Source organism: Mobula birostris, chromosome 11 (genome assembly GCF_030028105.1).
Source record: "Mobula birostris isolate sMobBir1 chromosome 11, sMobBir1.hap1, whole genome shotgun sequence".
NCBI classification, from domain to species: Eukaryota; Metazoa; Chordata; class Chondrichthyes; order Myliobatiformes; family Myliobatidae; genus Mobula; species Mobula birostris.
In genome coordinates, this window is record NC_092380.1 from 83,091,292 (window position 1) to 83,106,845 (window position 15,554).

A 15,554-nucleotide genomic window follows, 5' to 3' on the forward strand; every position below is an offset into this window, starting at 1 on the left:
TGGCGAGACCCGATGCAGACTGGGAGATTGTTTCACTGAACATCTATGCTCTGTCCACCAGAGAAAGCAGGATCTCCCAGTGGCCACACATTTTAATTCCACATCCCATTCCCATTCTGATATGTCTATCCACGGCCTCCTCTACTGTAAAGATGAAGCCACACTCAGGTTGGCAGAACAACACCTTGTATTCCATCTGGGTAGCCTCCAACCTGATGGCATGAGCATTGACTTCTCTAACTTCCGCCAATGCCCCACCTCCCCCTCGTACCCCATCCGTTATTTATTTATATACACACATTCTTTTTCTCTCCCTTTTTCTCCCTCTGTCCCCCTCACTATACCCCTTGCCCATCCTCTGGGCTTTTTCCCCCCCTCCCCCTTTTCTTTCTCCCTAGGCCTCCTATCCCATGATCCTCTCATATCCCTTTTGCCAATCAACTGTCCAGCTCTTGGCTCCATCCCTCCCCCTCCCGTCTTCTCCTATTATTTCGGATCTCCCCCTCCCCCCCCCCACTTTCAAATCTCTTACTCACTCTTCCTTCAGTTAGTCCTGACGAAGGGTCTCGGCCCGAAACGTTGACTGTACCTCTTCCTAGAGATGCTGCCTGGGGTTCACCAGCAACTTTGATGTGTGTTGCTAGAAAATTAGTGATGAAATTCTAGAGCATAAGTGATTGGTAGTTGAGGTGAGGCCGCCCAATAGCGGGGTGATAGGAATAGTGAATGGCCCCAAAGAAAAAGCATGAAGAGCAGAGAAATCTCAGAGAATTGTAGGGTTGGATGATATTGTAAATAGAGGGGTGGGTGGGTGGGTGGGTGGGAGAATGTTATTAAAGGATTTCGCAACACAGCTGGGAGTATCAAACTGGTGTACCATTCAAATGTAAGACACCATAGATCAGCAACAATTGTGATGATATTGGGTTCACTGTCTGCAAAGCCCTAAGCTCAAAAAGAGATTTTAAGTTCTATCTGATGTAGGTATCTATGGATGCCCTCACGACAGGGTCCTACTCTTCAAGGACCAGCTTACTTCCCTGTCAAGACTTTTTGGCAAAGTCTAGCTGCCAAACCTAATGTTTGAGTGGTGGGTTAAAATACTTTATCAAACAGGAAATACCTTCAGCTAACAAAGTAGTTTTAGCACAGTTTATTTTATTTTTAATGAAACATGCTTAAACTTAGACAAATAGCTCAACAATCGTTTAAAACTCAGAGGATTTCTTATTTATAAAGGATTTCTGAATTACAAAATATTTATAAACTATAAAGGATTTCCAAGCAAAGGTATAATTCTTATGAACTAAACGAACATACCAATGAGTTGCAGATGAGCACGTCGTCCATCACAGAAACCGAAGATTGATGAATGAATTTTAGTTCTTCTTTCTGACACCTGTCACTCTCCTTCTCATTCCTAACAATCCCCAATGCTCTCTAACATTTATACTGTTTTGCTGCTTGTTGCCATTATTTCCATGTGATGTTTTTCAGATAGCTTTGCTTGGACAAAGTAATTCTCACAGATGATCATTAAACTTCTGGGATAGAGATCCCACACACCTAAAATTAATACTGTGAAAGCTGACACAAATATCCAGAGTACATAACTATCCCAACTATTGAGCGCCTATACCTGTGACCATGTTTGATATGTTAAGTGAGAACATCTGGTCTAGAACCTTCCATTATCTCTATTAGAATGTTATAAATGAATTATCTGTAGTTGCCTGATTTGATGCAGGCCAATTAGCATAACCCCATTGTCTTATGTGTTAATATTGGTTAGAAATTTATCTTTGTCACAAACAACCCTGACCCTTTGGAAAAGTCACACTGGTTGGTAGAAAATTGAGGTTAACAATAAGCCTCTCAGGCTCTGGAAAGTGAATATGCATCACAGAACAAGACTGATGGTTGCCTGGGTTACCAGTTAGAATAGGATAACAGCATTGGAAATGTAGATCGCACCTAATCTATTGAAGGCAGAAATGGAGGGCCAATCAGGAGTACATTCGAATCAGTCAGTCCTGAGGCAGCAAAAATGTGGATAAGGATTCAGCATCAAATGAGTTGAAGCTGGGAATGATGCAGTGCGAGAAAGGATGCTTGGAGCTGAATTAACAATAACTTCCAAAAGTGAACTGTTAAATACTTGAAGGGAGAACAATTATCAAGGTAATGGGGAAAAGTGGGGAGTGTGGGATTAACTGACAATGATAGGTAGAATGGGATAAATAATTTTGTGTCATATCACGGACTGATTCTCTAGGCAGTCTTTCTTGAAATTCAGAGGTACTAATTTACGTATCTTCCAGGTCTATATATCCTTAGAACATCTACATTTGCAGTGTTAATTTCCTCATAGTTCCAGGAATTGAAAATATTTTAGCCTAATTGTTACTTACAGCATGTGTCCAGTTAATTTAAATCACATTAGGCTGCCTCATTGTTTCCCTGGGATTCGAGGAAATGTTTTAGAAGCTTTCTGTTATAAAGCTATGAAATGATAAATACTGCACTTAACCTTGCTTGGCTCCTACCAAATCATTAAATGCTTTCAGGATCATGTGATGATCTGTGATGCAGTGGAAACAAAAGTGGAGAGATTTTTTCAATCTTTATAGGTTTCAGTTAAATGCTTTTAGCAGGCCAATGACATTTGTTGTAGTTCTTCAAAGTAACTTTTAAAAGCAAAACTGAAATGATAAAATATGAGAATAAACCAGATAGCTTACCTTTATTCACACACATCTAATAAAGTATTGCTCTTTCAAGCACAGAAATGAAACTCCTACAGCAAATACCACCAAACTAAAACATAGCTTATAAGTCAAGCAACACACATAAAAGTTGCTGGTGTACGCAGCAGGCCAGGCAGCATCTCTAGGAAGAGGTACAGTCGACATTTCAGGAAGAGTCTCTGCCTGAAATGTCGACTGCACCTCTTCCTAGAGATGCTGCCTGGCCTGCTGCATTCACCAGCAACTTTTATGTGTGTTGCTTGAATTTCCAGCATCTGCAGAATTCCTGTTGTTTGCGCTTATAAGTCAATCTGTTCTTTTATTTTTTCTCTCCAGAATAGAGAGGGCAGAGAAGTGACCTTGTAGAGGGTTTTTATAATTTTGAAGAAACTTTCTTGGGCAAAAGCAGAGAATTTGATTTTATTTGTGGCAGTGCCCAAAACTGTGAGCCATAAATATTCATTTGGCACCAAGGAATCTAAGACAGAATGCAGGAAAAATATCTCAGAGGGTAGTTCATAAGTAGAAATTGTTGTGACCTGAGTGCATGAAACAAATGTATTAAGGGAGAAGTTAGAAAGGTACACAAGAGAAGTAACAGAAGGATAGATTAATAGGATGAGGTGGTAAGGTAGAAGGAGACATGTGTAGAGGATAATACTTGTTAGGACAAAGAGCTAGTCTCTATGCTGTAAAAATAAGGTCTGATACAAAGCTGTCAGTCCCTCTGACTAAACCTGGCCTTCAACTCCATCATTTGACTCTGTGGTTTCTCCTTCTTAGAATTTCTTATGAACTTACCTCATCTGATCAGCTGCAGAGGCCTATTCATCCTTTTGTTTTACCTAAATTCAATGATATGAAAAAAGCACAGGAATTTTCAACATCATTAGAATGTATACTTTCACTCTTGTTACCAGCTTCTCATCAAAACTGTGTCCAAATTTCAGCTGATTCAAAATATATATTTACTGTAAAATCATACCAAACTCCATTCACTCAACATTAAAGTTGCTGGTGAATGCAGCAGGCCAGGCAGCATCTCTAGGAAGAGGTACAGTCAACGTTTCAGGCTGAGACCCTTCGTCAGGACTAACTAATTTCCAGCATCTGCAGAATTCCTGTTGTCTGTTCACTCAACATGTTGTGTTTTATACCCTCATCCTGGCAATGTCTTTTAAAACTCTCATCCTTATTTTTGTTTTTGTTGCCTCTCCTTCTCATGAACTGCAAATATGCTGCAATTACCCGGCATTTAAACTGCAGAATCTACCTATGAAAATGTAGACTAAACGGTGCATACAGTGTACATAAATTCCATGTTTCCAGTGGACAGAGGTAGCAGCAAGGGACCTAGTAGAGCTACTGGGACTTGATGTTTCAATCTCTATGGTCAGTTGGCACTCTCGAAGTTGGCAGTGGGCTTGGAGTGGTGACAAGGAGGGAGGGTAGGTACGTCATCAGGGTCATCAGGTGGGCACCCTCCTTCTTTGACGTTTTGTTGATAAGCTCACGATGTCTCCAGAGGGCTCAACGGTGCTACCTGGCATCCCAGATACACCCCCCTCAGTTCCATACCCTCCTGTCTTCATCTTGCAGCCCAGTTGTTGTCTTTCCTTTTAATCCAAATCCAATTGCTACTTTCTTCTGCTGCATTTGACAAGGACTTGATTGCTTGCTGGAGGGAGTGACCCCCCACCCCCATCTTCCTCAATAGACTGGTCGTAGATGTAGCAATGAATCCCCTGCATCCCACTTCTACAGGGAAAATCTTGGTCTTCTAGCCATTCTGGGCAGCTTCAGTTGCCAGTTCAGAGTACTTGGTCATAATTTATATGGCCATTGTGTTGAAAATTTGGTTTCATCTTGAACATTTTAAACAGTTAATCATTTTGTTTCAATTTGTCATTTTTAAAAGTTTCACTAATTTAAAAATCTTTTTGAATCTAGATATGTCAGAGATATTCAATGAATTTTCCAGGCAGTGGCATGGTTTAGCAAACTGTCACAGAATACTGTGGGCAACATTTCTCCGGCTTTTGTTTGACTTCAGTTGCTCTTGCTATCAATAATCAGTTTGCTATGCAGTGCCCTGTCAGTGATGCTGGAGCTACTTCAATAAGCAGCTAAAGGCAAGTTAAACTCTAGTGGATAGGTGAGTGGCAAGCTCATGTAACTCAACATTGCTGGGAAACCTTTGTGCAATTCTGTGGGTTCTTTCTTGCATCTGTGCACCTAATGGCTATCAATAAAAGATTTAAAGCACTTGGATTTTCAGCTTTAAGTTAACAGCTCTGATGTTAATTCAGGTGGGGAAAAATAAAACTTGTGGCAAATTATGGTGAGTGTCAAGTCCCCTCTGGTATTACTGACAAGAGGTCTGAGCGAGGTTGCCTCTTAGGCATCAATTTAATATGCTTGGCAAGCTAGCTGTTTGAATCTGTAAAGAGGCACCCTTCTAATTTAGAGCATCACAGGATGTAATTTCTAGCAAGAATTCATCTCCTAAAGCAGGGTAGTGAGCCTTTCTCCTTGATTTGTGCGCTAGTGCTGTAGGAAGGATAACAAATCAGAATGAATCACCTGAGTATCCCCATGTTTTCAGATGCGTCTCTGGATCCCAGAGTGAAGAAAATGAAGGAAAGGAAGATTGCCAAGGTGTAAAGTCAGATGTCCACCTTGGGCATATTAAATTGATGTAGACTTCTGCTGTCTGGTCTCCCGAAGATCAAAATCTCCCTGTGCTATAGGAGATTTGGTGATGCTATGGAGATATTATACTTGGAGACATTCAGAATTGAACACATCTGCTCTTTCATTAGCTTCTTGACTGATTTACTACTATGTTGGCTTTATCTATAATCACATGACAGGAATGTTTGAAAATTCAACAACGTTAGCAGCTTTCCTCCAACTGAGGTTCCTTGGCAGCTTAATCCAATCAGCAAATTTTCAACTATGTGAGTGATTCTTTGTTGATAAGTGGATACGATTAGAAATTCAAGGGAATTATTTAGTCTGCTATTATATTCATCATTTGTCATGTATTGAGACATTCATCCCCAGAATGACATCAACCCTTACACTTGACATTTCATTCAGGATGCCCCAATATGCATGTTATCCAATGAAAGACAGTTACTGTGAAAGGCAAAGTAACACCGTAACTAACCACAAACACCAATGTGACAATAACCAAGTAATCAGTTTTAGTATTATTGGTTCAAGGACAAGTAATTTACAGAATACCAGAAATAGTTCTTAATTTTAATAGACAAACAGGATCTTTTATGTTCATGTGACAAGATAGATGGGCCTCAATTGATACCGTACTGCAAGTATCGCACTACGATATCACACAAAGTCTCTTAAGTGGGGCTTGAGTCTACAAACTAACCCAAAGATAGGAGCGTGTCAGGACGCTGGAGCAGAGACCCAATCGCAGATCAAGCACTGTACTCACTGTGATATTTATTGAGTAACAAATCCAGAGGGGCAACAAAGTCAGTGTCAAAATTCAGGCAGAGTTCAAAAAAACCAGAGAAATCCAAAAAGCAGAATCAGGAAACAGGCAGAGTCAAGAACCAGAACAATCAAGATAAACAGGCAAAATCAGGGTCAACAAACAGGCAGGGTCAATACTCAGAAGGACAGAGTTTAGATATGAATGCTGGAAAGGCAGAGGAAAACTCACTGAAACAGTCTTTTTTGTTTTATGGCGGTTGGCAACCAGTTTTTCAGTGCATTACCACCACCTGCTAGACTTCTTGTGTTCCAACCAAATATGTCCTGGAGTTCTCTACTTTAGACAATCTAGTTCAGCCTGCAGTTCTCGATTAGCATCATTCTAGTTGCAATTCCTCGTGAATGCTTAATGCGCTCATTAGATAATGCCGCAAACTGCTATTCTTCCCTAATTATGTCACATGTTTTTGCATAGTTGCATTACCTCAATTATATTGATTTCATCTACATCACTTGTAAGACTAAAATCATCTTGTTAAAGAACAGTAATTATCACATGTTATACTTCTAAAATTGCTGTTTTTCCAAGTCTATCTGCTTTCTCAGGTTTTCCTTTCCTTGGATCATAGCCTGTAGTTGTTTACTGAGACCTCGGAGTTCTTCATTTGCTTCCATGTTTTCATTTTATAATCTGAATGTAGATAACACACTTTGCAACAAATTCCTTTTAAATTTGTATCCTTGTAATAATTTCCTCCATTTTCCAATCTCATTCCAACTCACCGTTGTTCTTGTCGGGTACTTCTATTTGTTGTTGAAGTTCTGCACATTTACCCTGGGCTTCAACCATAAAATCTGAGGATTTTCCTTAAGTTCTGAAACATTTCTTAAATCCTTGACCATTTGTGATAAATATACTGCCATTAAGATTCCATCTCCCCTGCCTGTGAACTGTTGGATCCTCCATTCAGCATTTCTTTGACTTCTTTAATACCAAGATACTTTTCTGCAGACTTGACGATAATTTTAATTTTCTCAGTTCTTTTGCTTGTTTGCGCTGAACAATTAATTTCACCCACCATAAAAAGCACAAACTCCTTTCTACTCATTAATAGTGTATCCTTATTTTTCATATTACAGCTCTCACAGTTCACCAGTTTATTATTCCCTGTATTTGTTTGCTTGACAGCCTTTTTTTCATCAAATTCTTTCACTGCCTCTGCATAACTGATTCCTTGAGTTACTTTTACATATTGTATCTCAGCCGCCTTCTTGCTATAAATGCACCCTCAATAAACTGTGCTGTGTTCCTCGTCACAATTGCAGCATTCCAGCCTAGCTCCCACTTCACACTTTCCATATTCATGTTTTCCAGTGCATCCCCCACATCTGTTTTCCTCTGCAGACCGCCGCAATGTGCCCGAATTTCTGACATTTATAGTATCTTAAAGGCAGTGGTATATATATTCTAACCGCATAACACATATACCCTAAGTAAACGTTAGTCAGCAATTTCTCTTCATCAAAGTTAATCATTACTGATAAACTAGCACACGTTTTCCCCATTTCTTGTAACTTTCAAACATTTGGCCTCAATAATTTTTGCTCCTTTTATGTTCTGTTTAATCTCACCCATCATAACTTTTGTTGGTATCCCAGAAATAACTCCTCTGGTCCACTTTCTATTGTTGGGTATTGAGCATTGTACTTCTTTGCTGTCTATTTTACATAATCTTATCACTTTACCTTGCTGAGCACTATCCCAACAAATTACTAATAGCGATCCATTTCGTAACATCTTTGCTCCTTTAATCTCACCTATAATTTTGTTGAGCATCTTCATCAAACAAATCAGGTTCCAATCACCAAATGACACCCCATCTTCACTTAGTTTTATAATTGCTTTAATCTCATCTTCTTTCCATTGTTTTGCTGTCCTGCTTTGATCATCCGCTGACTCCTCAGAGTTTGATATCCCATACCTCTGCATTCTTTTCTTCCTCTTTCCATTCCATTCCTCTTTCCCACCAACCTCCAACTCTAGTTCACTTCCACTCTCACCAAAAACTTCCTTCAACATCTTGGCTCTTTCCTTGATGTTCTCTCCCTCTCATGCCATTTTCCAGTCACAACTCAACTCTCTCTTTCCACAACCACTCCCTCAAGCCAGCCTCCTGACACAGTCTCTCAAAACACAGGACTAAAGTACACTGAGCAATAAACAGAGAGGCAGATGATAGGTGGAGCACAATGAGACACAGGTGGTATTAATAAGGTAATAATGGGAAACAGGTGAGGGGCAGAGAATCAGTGATACAGGGACCGGAGTAGAGCAGGGGTGGGGACAGGAGCACATGGGGCATGAAAACAAACGCGAGCACATGGCAATACAAAAGCATAGACTGACAGCTAGGGGGAAACACACAAAAAGACAGAGTTCAGCTGGAGGTACTGACAGGAGTGCAACAAGTTGAATTTTACCACATACCAGTTGTAATCCTCATTAATTGCTTATTTCAGGAAGGTTATTCAACAAAGAAATTTACGGTATCAATTTGATGCTCAGTCCTCATCCATGGTTCTCTACAAGAAGGTTGATAGGCTGGAGCCCTCTCCACCTGTGGTAATTTTCACCTTTTAACAAATCTATGTCATATCTCAGACTTCCATCTGCACATGGTTGCAAGGACACTGGTCATTTCAATCAATTCTTCACTAGAATAAAATCCCACTCAGTCCTTCCCAATATTTTGTGTGATGATATAACATCAGTAGGTTCAACAAATACAAAGAACGGATTTCTACACAAAAGAAGTAGAAATATCTTTAGAACACCAAGAGATATGTGCTTTCAAGAGAAACACTGTCCTCATGTTAAGGTGCTCTCCATTGTGCACCCATAGAAGTGTATCAAAGTTTTAGATGACATACTGAATCTAAGCAAACTTCTAAGAAAGTAGAGGTGGTTTCATGCCTTATTTGTGATGACATGAAGGTACTGGTCCCAGGATAGATCCTCTTATATGATGACACCAAGGAATTTCTCTTGGTAGGCTGCAGTAGTCTGAGGCTACCCACCTGTTTCAAGCAGGCTTCAATCATTCTGGTGCCCAAGAAGAACATGGTAACCTGCTTTAATGACTATAATCCAGTAGCACTACATCCACTGTGATGAAGTGCTTTGAGAGGTTGGTCATGGAGGTGAATTAGTGCTTGGGCTGCAGCTATTCCAACTTAATATCAATGTATTTGCTGAGGGGATCAGATATGTTTCCAAATTATCAGATTATATGAAATGGAGGTTAGACAGACTAAATGAGAGTGGACAAGAACATGACACATGCAATATTATATTGAAAATGTGAAATTATCCAGTGTCCTTAGCTTAACCATCTGAAATGCTTCATCAGTACTTTTCCCTCCATCAAAAGGTCATGAATGCAGATGTTTGCTACTGATTACATAGTATCCAGTTTCGTTTGCATCTTTTTACAAACTGAAGCAGTCCATGTTGATATGCAGTAAGAACCAAACAGTATTTAAGGGTAGGATCAATAAGTGGTAAGTAATGTGTTGGGGCAAACTTTAATCTACTCATTTTGGCCTTTTAATCACCATGTTTTCCAATATTAGCACGCTGTTGGTCAGCATTGACCAAAAACTTTCACCGGATCAGGCACATAATCACTCTCATTAGAACAACCAGAAACTGAGTGTTCTATGACAAATGCCTCACCTCATGATTCCCCACAACACCCATCTACAATATTCAGTTTAGGAGTGTGATAAAACACTCTATACTTCTTTATAAGAGTGAAACTACAGTAATGATCAAATACTTATCCCTTTTCAGAGCAACAAACACAAAATGCTAGAGGAACTCAGTAGGTCGGGCAGCATCTATAATGAAACAGTTGACTTTTCAGGCTGAGACCCTTCATCAGGACAGGAAAGGCCAGGGGAGAAGCCAGAGTAAGAAAGTGGAAGGGAGGGAAAGGAGAACAAGCTGGACAGGATAGGAAAAACTGGTTTACTTGATCGGAACCTCATCCACAAACGTTGATTTCTTTATTGCAAGATACATTGCTGCAACTTGCCAATGCTTCCTCAATAGCACCTTCAACTTGAGCCCGCTGCAGAACACCATAAAGCACCTTCAATAACTCCAAAAGAATGAAGTAGGGTAAATACTGAAAGGCTTTTATTCGCAGTAAGATATGACTTCCATGGTGAGTGTCTGCCCCCGGACTGAGGAGGAGGGGCAATGGCAAAATCACCTTTATTCAGGAATCTGTGGGAGGAGTCACAGGGGCAGTCAGCAGAGGGCGTGTCCAGGCCATTAACCCAGTTACAACATATATATGGCTTACCACACACTAGCACCTCTAAGTTCCTCTCTAAATCACACACTACCATGACTTGGAGATATTTTAGCATTTTTTGATTGTTGCTGTATCAAAATGCTGGAAGTAAAGCATTGGAAAATATCTTCGCAATGACTGGAGTGGTACAGAAGACCATTCATCACCATCTGCTCATGAACAAGTAGATACTGGCTATAAATGCTCACCTTTCAAATGATGCCTCCCGAGCTTCTGACAAATCCTTTCTTTTTGTTTTGATGGAAAGGAATAAAGAGCTGATATCTCAGGTCCTGATGAAGGGCCACAGCCCGAAATGTTGGCTCTTTAATTCTCTCCATAGGTGCTGCCTGACCTGCTGAGTTCTTCTGGGATTCCCAGCATTGGCAGATTCTCCAGTGTTTTTATTTTTAATATGTTGTGTTACTCAAATGTCACAAATACTCATATACATAGGTTCATTTCCAGATGAGGGGGATTCAATAACAATATGAGAATGGTTTGTGCTCCTTAACTCAATACCTAGTAATCTTAATTAGGAGTAGAAAATCTGGTCAAAAAATGTAGCTTCATTTATATTTAAATGTAGAAGAACATTGATGCCACTTAACATCAGTAAATCTATTAAAGTATAGAGCAGAATGCCAAAACATAATATTGTTTCTACTCTGTTAAATCATTTGCAACTAAAGTATTAATAACATTGATCGATTAAAGTATGTTCCATTAATTCAACTAATTAAAATGTATCCGCTTTGCAATATCATGAAGAATGATTAGCTGTTATTGCTGAGTGAATCCCAGAAAAAGCTCTATAATTAGCAAGAAATCAATAGGTTTCAGAGTCAAAGTACTGAGAATGGGGAGGTCAATATGTCTAGTTCAAATATAGCTCAGATAATACATGTTTAACATTTAAACAAATGTCAAAAATCTAAAGCTGCATTTTACTATTGGGTTTACTTTCTAAAGGCTAGCTTAATTGCTGTATGATCAGAATATGGTTTTATTGAAACATCGGTTGTATGATTGGAACATATAAAATAATGGTGAATATAGTCCTTTGTCATTATCCCTAATAAGTGATCATGCCTTTTATGTTAGAAAATGCTGTCAAGAGCAATACTCAAAATTCCAATCATACAACTGAATCAAATAATTTTATATCCCATGGCTAATGTTGAGTTATAACCTGACATGAATCTCATTCACTAATGTTTTGATATTACAATACAGAGCTGAATTTGACAGATAAATGCTTGTTTCCAACACAGCATTGGAAGATATGATTTGCTAGTGTATTGGCAAGTAATAATGGTGGAAAGAAGTGAACTGAAAACAGAAAAAAAAAACTGAAAAAAGGGAGAAGATGTTGGATACACCCAGGTAGCATTTGTGGAGAGAGAAACAGAATTAATACTTTCAGTCAATAATTCTTAATTGGAGCTCTGCTTGTGGTGATTATTCTGAAGTATTAATTCTGTTTCTCTCTCCACAGGCGCTGCTTAATCTAATGAACTACTAGCTCTCCTTTTCCAGTAATGGTGAAATATTAAATATAGAAGGCAAATTCTACTGAACATGGATGTTTGCTTCAGTTTTTGGTTACTGAAAACCAACTGGAATTTAGAGTCCGTTTTTTCCCCCTTGACATGGAGTCATAGAATTACACAGTCTCTTCAGCTCAGCTCATCAATGCCAAAGACAGCAGAGGAAAGATCTATGCTTATAACTGGTCTTATGAGAGCTTTGTTTGGACAATACTGAGGTGAAACCTCATTAATGTATTGTATTGAAATACAAGTATAAATGTCATACCTTGGCCACCTTATTTTAATATTTAACATTAGAAATTACATTAAGAAAAGGGGTGGGGAGAATTAATTAAAAGAAAACAGCAACTAATATTAGTAAAAGAAAAGCAGCAAATTTGAGTATGAGAAATGACTAATCACTGGACAAAATGATCAGTGTATGGAATGAAAATCCTGTAAAACTGGATTTAGGATGTCTAATCAATTAGATACTTTTGAATACAGTTACAGTTATAAGGCATAGATATGTTTTACTTCATGATTGGGAAACTGATTTCTCAGTGTAGAATTCTATCAGGAAGTGTATTGCTATTCATTGTACTGTCCAACTGCATCTGCTACCTTATTCTGATGTTTTGCTCAGAGTATGAATTCCGGAAGCCATGGTTGAATGAGAATAATTTCCCATAATGTGAATTCTTATCCTAAAAAGAAACAGGAGTTATGAGTGGCAGGACAGGCGACAGAAGAGTTTTAATGGCCCAAAATGTTCTCAAGGTGATTTGTACTGCTGTTCTTTAAAAATGAATTGTCGCCGTCGGTATCCTCTAGAGGGAGCTACCACACCAGTTATGCAGTTCCGCACACTTGCATCTCTGCTGGTGTAAGACTGGTTTAAAACAAAAATCTAGGAATTGTTTTACCTCCAGGAAATGGTGTTTATAAAAATCCTCTGTGGATCACTCTAATAGTGTTTGTTAGAGTCCCAGCAAATCCAAGATCTTCCCAGTAGGGTGTTGTCCAGTTTCTCTGTAAATTGCTGAATTGTGTGAGTTTCAGCACAGGATCTTTTATTAACCTGTTGTAATTTCCTCATTACTAACAGCATTTAGTAGCTGCAGCCAGCTCTTAAAACAGGGGTTCTCAACCCTTTTTTATACCATGGACCAATGCCATTAAGCAAGGCTGGGACCCCTGGTTGGGGACCCTTGGTTGGGAACCCCTGTCTTAAAAGGATACACCACAGTACAAGTAGATCTCTTCAGGCTACAAGGGAGTGTTGCTGCTTAATGTAACATGCAATGATCGGAATGGGTGGGAGAATGTACCCATAGAAAGGTGGGGAGAAGGAGAGGGGTGTTCAGAGGGTTTTGCCCAAGCTGGTGAAGAACAGTACCCACAGAAAATATTTCTTTATGAACTGGGGCCACTAATACCCTCCAGATTATAGCCAGGATCTCCTAACAGCGAATTTTTCAGTTTCCCTGGGAAGTAATACATTAGTAAGTCAATAAATACCTGAGCATTGGGAAGGTTTAAATGCTGGCAGTTTGTCTTGTCTACTCAGCCTGCTGCTGTTCCTATAAGGAAAATTAGATGAAGCGTTCTATCCTTTAAGCATGGGTTTGGGCAATTTCCTTACTGGAACACTGAGAAGCAAGGAACATGAAGTAATTTATAAATAATCCTAGTTTTCACTAATATATTTTTCTATGCCATACTTATAACAATATGAAAGCAACAACTGTAATGAGTTGAATACCAATTTATTATCCATTTATCAATCTTAAGCGAAAAATGGAATGTTAGTTCCACAATGAAGTACTCTGGCATCTTTATTTCCAATGGGGCAACGCTATTTAAATGTTTAGAAGTTAGTTGAGTGGGTGACTCAAGGGTGTGCAGTTGCTTTGTGAAGGAGATAGGATTTGAATCATTTAACAATAGGTGGTTTGGGAACAGCTTGAGTTAATTTTAATTTTTAGAATGAAATGAGAAACAATATGTCTGTTTCTGGGTTAGCTGAGGTGTGCATTACCTTAATTACTGTGGACAGGTGTTTGGATATTTCTTCTATTGCCTTCCTTAGGAAGAGTTAATGAGGTCTTTGTCAGTATCTTTTTTACTTTAAATTTAATTTCTGCAGTGTCGATCTTCTGGGACTCAGGGAAGTGAAAAGAAGGAACCTGAGCAACAGTTCAGGTGGATATTTAAACTTTTCACATTTTCATCATAAATAAAACTCATTCCCTTTGCCTGGTGGCTCCTCTTCTTCTGGCAGGTGTGTGGGAGAGAAAGTCTGTGTGCAAATGCCCTTCTTGAATTGGCATGATCCAACGTGTTTGAAAACACATTTGAACGTATTTTGTAGCACATTTAGAAGGAAGACTGTTACCACTCAAGGCAGTGGAGACATGCCATTATGGAACCTTCACATACATGGTGGGGGGATGCATGAGAAATGGATGGATAGGGTGAAGGGGTGCGGGAGATAGGGCAAATGCTTAACTTGATCACAGATACATTTTCACATCTGGTGGTGTACTGTCCGAAAAGAAGGACAGTTGCCTGCTAGATCTAATGGACATGCTACGAGAGTCACCACCAATTCACATTTCCACTCGTGAATGCTGTCTTTTTATACAGTGGGGATCACCTGCAAGTACGAATCACAAAAGATGAAACTTGCTGATTAAAATTAAATGTCACATTCAAGCTGCAATTTAATTGTTGGTTCCATCTAAATTGACCTATGTTTCAACCCTTGACTGGAAGCGTCTTCATTCCAATTTTGAGATCTTCGTGTCAGTGTTCTCATTATGAGTTTTCCAAACTGCCATTTCTAAATATTACACAAAGTTTGTCTGAAAGTAATTACCCAATTGGTTTTGCATTTAGAATATGTAGCCGCAGATATTTATTCATTTACAAATGTAGATTAGGTTTAGCATTCATAGCTCCATTCACTAGGGCATTTAGACTGCACCTTCATTGTGATAAAATGCTGGAAGATGAATGTAGAATCAACAAGGTATGGAAGATAGAATATGTATAGATAGTTATAGAAGTACAGGATAGAATATATAGATAGGTATAGAGAGTAGAATCCGTAGATAAATAGGAGTGGTTTCGATGGGTGCTTGATGGTTAGTATGAAGACAGTAGGCTGAATGGACTATTTCTGTGCAGTGTGACCCTGAGATTTTGTTGAATATAGATCAAACCTTAAGACTAGTTCTGCAGTAGAGGTGTTGCCTCATTGGTAAACTTGTTCGCATTTTATTCTCTTTCTTTTCTGTCAGTGAACATCTCTGCAATACCAGGCCTCATAATGATAAGAGACAGCACAGAATGCGTCTATGTAGTCTTGAGCTACTGCAGTTCTTTCCATTTAGTCTTGAGTTCTGATACAACAACAATTTACCTGTGTAGAGTTTTGTTTTTCC